Genomic DNA, 8,588 nt, shown 5'->3' with positions numbered 1-8,588 from the left:
TAACGTGCTCGCCGTGCAAACCGTAGCAGCCCTCTCAATTGACTCCAGTGACGCCATTTAAACTTATTTTAATTAATGTTTAACCTATCGCAGATACTGTTTTTAACACTCCGTCGATCGTCAGCCCCTCCTTATCCTCTCACTCCCAAATATACAATTTGGCACCAGCATGACTGAGCTAAACTGTGTGAATCAGGCGAGTGACGAAGGTGCTGGTGCTGACAAGTTCGTGTCTAGTCAGAGGCCAGTCACTCCTCTGATGTCCCTACTTGTTCGGTGTGCAGGGGAGCGCCAGTTCTCTTGTGTCAGTGAATTAACGAGACACGCGTTTGTGCCTGCTTACTGGCACTAGGACTATGAGAGATGGAAACAAACATAACAACTACTGCCACAAACGGATGAGAGAAACTCGCACTTTATTTACTCGGAACTTTTATACAGAATGCAAAGCATGACTGTATTTTCGGCTGAATTGGGTTACATGTTACAACTCATTTACACACAGTCACAGAGGCCCTTATTTAAGGCAACCCAAGGAATGTGCCAACAATGTTCAGTCTTCAGAGTTTATTCGATGTTATATTGTTTTCATTTTTAATTATTATGTATGCACATGCACAATGGCACTCACCACATGGGAAGGAAGTCGGAACGGGAAACCAAGAATCAGGCGTGAGCGCTCTCACTGCACAGGACCATCTCTTCCCAGAGTAAGGGCAGGTGGCACGGCGACATCGCAGTCCCACCTGCCCCATCACAGTCAGGCACGGGTTGCCAAACGCAGCCGCAAGAAGAGCTCAGAGCATCCATGGAAGCACCAAGCACCTGCACGCCACTGACAAGGGACCCGAGCCGGCGCACAAGGAGGCATGCATGAGCTGAGCATCCCGGGTGACAGGGTAAAGTAGTCCCGGCGCGTGGCGCAACACAAACCACCTCAACCCCCAGACTAGAGAGCTTCTTCTTCACCCCTCTGAAACCCGCCTCCTTAACGAAATCCCCCTCACTCCGAAGCCGGCAGAGACAGGCAACATTTAAATACTTAAGTATAATTTACATGCGATATGTATGTATGTATGTATAGGCGTTATTTTATAGCGCTATAACTGTCACCCGACGGGCATCCTGGCGCTTAGACTGTTATGACACAATACATGATGTTTCCAGATTCCAATCTATTTACATTGTTCTGGGGAACAGATGGGTCTTTAATGCTTTTTTAAAGGAAGAAAAATCTTACAGGCCCCTCAGGCCTAGCGGTAGAGAATTCCACAGCCGCGCTGCGGTAAACCTGAAGGACCAACCACCCATCCGGGACCTCAAAAACTTGGGTACTACCACCAAGTAAGCTGAGGCTGACCGGAGTGGTCTTGGAGGGATGTACCATGAGAAAAGGTCCTGCAGAGAAGACGGGCCTTGTCCGTGTAGAGCCCTAAAAACCAAACACAAAGCTTTGAAGTTCACCCGTTGAGAGATTGGCAACCAATGGAGGTCCCTAAGTGCCTTGGCAGAAGAGTCCAGACGGCGTCGCGAGAGTGCCAGTTTGGCAGCAAAATTCTGTACTCGTTGGAGTTTTCCTAGCAGAGTAACTGGTGCCCCCAGCAGCAGTGCGTTGCAGTAGTCGAGACGACTTAAAATTATGCTCCGCACTACCTCTGGTCTGGCCTGTACCGGGAGCAAGGGTAGAATCTTTCACAATGATCCAAGTAATGCCATACAAGTGGCCACCGTTTTGTTCACTGATGTGTCCAGCTGTAAGTCGGAACTACACATTACCCCCAAATTCCAAACCGATTCGGCAGGCAGACTAGTACCTTGGAAATCAGGAGGCCAAAAACCCTGTGGTAGGGGTCTGTGGGTCCGATCCATAGAGCAATGTAGCACCTCGGTTTTCGAGCTGTTAAATTGTAGGGAGTTGTTACCCAGCCATTCTGCCGTGGTGCTCATGCATCGATGGAAGACCTCCTGTGACACCCCGTCCTTACCCTCAAACGAAAAGACAAGTTGGGTGTCATTGGCGTAGTTGGTGACTGTTATGCCAAAAGATTTAATCAGCTTGATCAGGGGACGGAGGTAAAGATTGAAAAGAATGGGGCTGATGGCCGAGCCCTGGGGTACTCCCTGACCAACCCTCCTGATGTTGGATTTAAAGGGTGGCAGGGCAACTACCTGGTGCCTTTGATCGAGATATGACACCAGCCATTCAAGGGCCAAGCCCGACACCCCAGCCTCCGTCAGTCCCCTGACCAGGATTGCATGGCTGACCGTGTCGAACGCGGCCGACATGTCGAGCAGCACTAAAAAGGCTGCTCGACCCTGGTCGGCACGCGTTCGAAGGTCATCGAGAACAGTCACCAATGCCGACTCTGTCCCATGTGCCGGTCTAAACCCAAACTGAGCCACATCCAAACAATCAGTAGTCTCAAGAAAGTTGGAGAGATGTTTTGTGGCCAGTTTCTCTAGAATTTTAATAGGGAATGGCAAGAGGGAGATGGGCCTAAAGTTGGCTGGGCATGTGGGGTCCAGATTCTCCTTTTTAAGCAGTGGGGAGACCACCGCCAATTTCCAGCAATCTGGAACCCGTGCTGAAGTGAGAGACTGGCGACAGATGGAAAAAAGTGGGGGAAACAGCTCTTCACGAAAAAGTTTCCAGAATTTGGGTGGAAGAGGATCAGAAGGTGAGGCAGAGGACACCCCGTCAGCCAAAGAGCAGAAGTCCTCAAAAGATGGTAGAGGAAAGTTGCTCAGCTCACCTGATTTAGTACACTCCTTCCTATTCTTAAACGAGATGGAATCGTGCACAGCACGGCCAGTTGACGAGGGAAGATTGTTTAAGATGTTGGCAATCTTATCCTCAAAGGCCTGTGCTAGCGAATCACAGAGAGCTTGAGAGGCCGGGATAACATTTTTGGTACAGCCAGGATGGGCCAGGTCCTTTACGATCTTAAATAAGGCCTGAGATTTATTTACAGCTGCCATCAAAGATTCTTCTAAGAATCTAGCTTTGGCAAGCTTGATCTGGATTTTATAGGACGCCAGTGCTTGTTTGAAGAGGACTCTATGTGATTCCAGGTACTGTTTCCTCCAGGTCCGCTCAGCCTGTTTACATTGGAGCTTGAGCTGCCGAAGTTCTTCCGAGTACCATGGCATAGCAAGATTAGTCCTATCTTTGCTTTTTCGCAGCGGGGCCAAAGAGTCCAGAGAAGCCGAGATTCGCTGAAAGAGAGTCTTGTAACTTACGTCCACATTCGCTCCCAATACAAAGCCATCTGGCAGCAGAGAGAGCAAGATCGTTTGTTCGAGGAGTCTAGACCATTGTCTCCCCATTCTAGTGCCCCCACACTCCCTTTCTTTAATGGAGCACTAGTGCACGAGAGGGAGAACTGGACGAGGGCGTGATCCGTCCAACACTGAGGCAGGACGTCACGTATAGCCGTTCGACAAGCGTCAGCATAAAGTAGATCAAGAATATGGCCCTTTGAATGGGTTTTGGAGAGTACCAGTTGTTGTAGCTCAAAATTATGACAAGCTTGGACCAGCTCTACATAGGCCGTCTTGGTCGGTCCCTCTGACCAAAGATTGAAATCCCCTGACACCATCAACTTTGCGTGGGAGTGGGAAAGATCGTATATTAAGTCTATGAGCTCAGGTACAGCAGATAACGAGCTAGCCGGGGGTCTATAACATAGTAGACCCGTGAATAGCACGCCTCCTTGGTCCTTGATGGAGAAACCCAATGTTTCGCACCCAGCGATTGCCTTGATGATAAGCTGGGAGACGTCAAGAGTCTGCCTAAAAATTAATCCAGTTCCACCTCCTCTGGCTCCCACCCTGGGATTATGCATTATTTTGAAGCCAGGGGGACAAGCTGTCCCCAGTTCCACCGAGCTAGTCGGTGTTGTCCAAGTCTCTGTCATGAAGAGTAGGTCTAGATGGTAAGACTCGATAAGTAACGCAATTTCTTCACAGTGTTTGATGAGAGATCTCACATTCAACAAGCCACAGGACAAGGCAACTGGGTGCTTACTGGTGATATTATACTTTCAGTTACTGAGTGAACCGAGATTAAGGCGTAAAAGTTCATCGCAGGAATAAGAGTAAGAAGTTACATCTTGGTTCTGAGAGGCAAAACTTTCGGCGCCCGGCGCGTCCTGTGCGCGAACGGGCGCAAACGGGCTTACCTCTGGCGCACCTCCGGCGCGCCCGCTGCGCGCCTACGCTGCGCGCTTTAGGGGCGTCCATCATATATAGCCGTATACGCAAGAGTCCTGTAGTGCGATCACTAGCCCCCCAACCAAGATGGCGCCAGCAATTCGGCACTCCCTGGTTCCCTCACTCACCCAAGATGGCGGCTACCAACACCGCAGCGCGATGTCCCCAGGAGCCCTAAGGTGCCCTGAAGCACTCGAATTCCCGCAAAGTGCGGAATGAGGTCACAATTATAGTGCGGTTAAGAGTGGTACTAATAACACGCTATGAGAGAGGTAGCGCCTAGCGCCAAGATCGACAGCGCGAGCGCGCAGTAAAGTAGATTAATTTTAAAATAATTAAAACAGCAATGCGGCAATAGATTCTGCAGCGCGCAATGGTCATGTAAGTCTGACCTGTCGATGGGGAAGTTCTGCTTTTATGCACTTCCAGACGCAAGAGTCCTGTAGTGCGATCACTAGCCCCCCAACCAAGATGGCGCCAGCAATTCGGCACTCCCTGGTTCCCTCACTCACCCAAGATGGCGGCTACCAACACCGCAGCGCGATGTCCCCAGGAGCCCCTAGGTGCCCTGAAGCGCTCGAATTCCCGCAAAGTGCGGAATGAGGTCACAATTATAGTGCGGGTAAGAGTGGTACTAATAACACGCTATGAGAGAGGTAGCGCCTAGCGCCAAGATCGACAGCGCGAGCACGCAGTAAAGTAGATTAATTTTAAAATAATTAAAACAGCAATGCGGCAATAGATTCTGCAGCGCGCAATGGTCATGTAAGTCTGACCTGTCGATGGGGAAGTTCTGCTTTTATGCACTTCCAGACGCAAGAGTCCTGTAGTGCGATCACTAGCCCCCCAACCAAGATGGCGCCAGCAATTCGGCACTCCCTGGTTCCCTCACTCTGCCAAGATGGCGGCTACCAACACCGCAGCGCGATGTCCCCAGGAGCCCTAAGGTGCCCTGAAGCGCTTGAATTCCCGCAAAGTGCGGAATGAGGTGCCGAACCTCACGCATCTCGCGTGAGGTGCAGAACCTCACGCATCTCGCGTGGAGTGCCGAACCTCGCGCATCTCGCGTGAGATGCCGAACCTCACGCATCTTGCGTGAGGTGCTAAACCTCACGCATCTCGAGTGAGGTGCCAAACCTCACGCATCTCGGGTGACGTGCCAAACCTCACGCATCTCGGGTGAGGTGCCAAACCTCACGCATCTCGCGTGAGGTGCCAAACCTCACGCATCTCGAGTGGGGTGCCAAACCTCACGCATCTCGAGTGAGGTGCCAAACCTCACGCATCTCGGGTGACGTGCCAAACCTCACGCATCTCGGGTGAGGTGCCAAACTTCACGCATCTCGCGTGAGTGCCAAACCTCACGCATCTCGAGTGAGGTTCCAAACCTCACGCATCTCGAGTGAGGTGCCAAACCTCACGCATCTCGGGTGAGGTGCTAAACCTCACACATCTCGCGTGAGGTGGCGAACCTCACGCATCTCGGGTGAGGTGCCAAACCTCACGCATCTCGGGTGAGGTGCCAAACCTCACGCATCTCGGGTGAGGTGCTAAACCTCACGCATCTAGGGTGAGGTGCCAAACCTCACGCATCTCGCTTGAGGTGCCAAACCTCACGCATCTCGGGTGATGTGCCAAACCTCACGCATCCCGGGTGAGATACCGAATCTCACGCATCTCGCGTGAGGTGCCAAACCTCACTCATCTCGTGTGTGTGTGGCGCGGTAGTAAATGTCCTCCCATTCTTTGTTGCGCAGAGTCCGCCCCAGTTCCCTCTCCCATCTAGCCCGTCCTGCATTATAAACGCGCGAGTATCTGTCCAAGAGGAGCCGATATATGTCTGAAATGAGTCGCTTATCTGTGGTGCGCGAGAGAAGCCAGTATTCATATTTACTGAGCTTGCGTGTAGCATCTCCACGGATCTGGGGTTGAAGCGCCCAATGTCCGACCTGTAGATAACTAAGGTGTTCAGCCTCCGGGAGGTCATAGGTCTTCCGGAATTCCTCAAAAGGCATCACTCCCGCATCTGAATACATGTGAAAGAGGCATCGGCATCCTGCTGGGCGCCACCGTGCAAAGGCCTGGACATCCCTACCCGGGCCGAAGTCAGGGTTCTCTAACAGGGGTGTGAGGGGAGACGGGAAGGTCGTCAGGTCGTGTAAGACGCATGTTCGATCCCATACCTCTAGCGGTACCCTCGTGACGAAGGAGGCGTATAGGTTAGGGGGTCAGTGTTGTCGCTGCAGGAAAGGCACCTCCTGGAGTGGACGCCCGCGACCGCTTGGACCTGGAACAACCAATGGCGCTCCGATTCCCATTTGCTCCATTCCACTAGGGTTCTGAGTTGGGTCGCCTGGTAATAGTGACGCAAATCCGGCAGGCCCAGCCCACCACTCTCCGGGGGAAGCATCCCTAGCCTCAGCCTGAGTCTGGGCCGTTTCCCGTTCCACACAAACTGAGCCAGCTCCGATTGCGTGCGGCGAATCCATCCCTCCGGGGGACGGAGCGGGCTAGCCCGAAAAACGTATAAAACTTGCGGGAGGATTGTCATCTTTACTGCTGCTACTCGGCCCAGCCAAGATAGTGGGAGGTGCCGCCACCGCCCGACCTCCGCGCGGATAGTGCGACTAAGGTTGGCGTAGTTGAGACGCACCGTTTCTGGTAGCGTGGCCGCCAATTGTATGCCCAGGTAGGGGACTGCACCGTCTGCCCATTGGAAGGGGAATTGTGCTTCTAGGGAGGCCCGCGTGTGTGCCTCCAAGGAAAGGTTCTGATTTCGTCATGTTCACCTTAAAGCCAGAGGCCTTCGCCAACGCATCCAGGATGGCCGCCCCGGCCAGCAGGGATGCCGCAGGGGAAGCAAAGGAAAGCAAGACGTCATCAGCGTATAAGCTAATCGTGTGGATATCAGCCCCGAATTTAATCCGCTTAATGGTCGGATGCGATCGCATGGCCTGCGCCAGGGGTTCCATATAGAGCGCGAAGAGCAGGGGCGAGAGTGGACACCCTTGCCGAGTTCCGCGTTCGACGGGGAATACGGATGATGAGCAGCCATTCACCCGAACTAACGCCATGGGGAAGGTATAGCAGTTCAGAACACACGTACGAAATCTCGCGCCTAACCCTGCCTTGATGAGCACCTGTTCCAAGTACGGCCAGTGGACATGATCGAAGGCCTTCTCCGCATCAATTGCCAACATCATGAACTCTCCTGGCAACCTGGAGGCTCGTTCCACTAAGTGGAGTGCTCTTTTTGTGTTGTCGACCGTCTGGCGCTCCGGTATAAAGCCGGCCTGGTCCGGATCAATCAGACCAGGCATAAGTGGGCCCAGCCGCTTCGACAGTATACTGGTGTAAAGCTTCAGATCTACGTTAAGTAACGAGATAGGGCGGTAGGCCCCGCATTGCGTTCGGTCCTTCCCCGGTTTGGGAATGACCGAGATCATGGCACTCATCAGATCTCTTGGGATGGCGCCGGGCTCCGAGAAGGAATTAAAGAGGGCAGTCAACAACGGAGCAACCTGGGGGCAGAATGTTTTGTAAAAGGCGGCGGTGAAGCCATCCGGTCCTGGCGCCTTGGCCAGCTTGAGAGGGGAGATCGCGGCAATGACTTCTTCAGGACGGATCTCCCTGTCAAGGAGTTCTGATTGTTCCGTCGATAAAGCGGGTATGGACACAGAGTCCAGGAAGGCCGCCCCGTCCGCTGGATCCAGAGCAGCCCCCTCGTATAGTGTGGTATAAAAGTCAATAAATGCCTGCGCTATAGCTCCGTCCTCCGTCACTGTGACTCCGTCCTGCGTGTGTATTTCCTGCACCGAGTGTCGTTGCTGCTGTTCGCGGAGTGCCCGACCCAACAGCCTCCCGCATCTGTCGCCTCCCGTGTAGTATGCATGTCGTACCCGTAGTGCCGCGCATTTTGCTCTATCTTGATCTAGTGCTGCTAACTGTTGACGTGCCACTCACAACTGTTTCCACACCCGCGGCGCCCCGGTCCTCTGGTGTACCTGCTCCAATTCCTTCGTGCGGGCAGAGAGCTCGTCTCTCTTACGGGCCCTCTCCGCATTTTCTGCTGCCGCGATTGCAATGAACTCGCCCCGTATGACTGCCTTGAGTGCTGCCCAATGTGTTGCATGTGAAGTGTCCGTCGGTGTGTTGTGTACCAGGTATTCAGCTATAGCTTCCTTGATCTTGGCCACAACCCCCTGTCTGTGCAGCAGCGTGTCCCTAAGCCTCCAGCAACGGGCACTGCGCCCCACCGGTGGAAAGGTAAACACCGCTGTGAGTGGTGCATGATCGGAAAGGGCTGCCGCTCCTATCTCAACGCTTGACGCCAGCGCTCTAAATGAAGTGGATGTTAGAAAATAATCTAGGCGCGC

The sequence above is a fragment of the Lissotriton vulgaris genome, unplaced genomic scaffold (genome assembly GCF_964263255.1).
Source record: "Lissotriton vulgaris unplaced genomic scaffold, aLisVul1.2 SCAFFOLD_1784, whole genome shotgun sequence".
Classification (NCBI taxonomy): Eukaryota; Metazoa; Chordata; class Amphibia; order Caudata; family Salamandridae; genus Lissotriton; species Lissotriton vulgaris.
The sequence above is the reverse complement of the archived record's forward strand: the minus strand, read 5'-3'. Positions refer to the sequence as shown.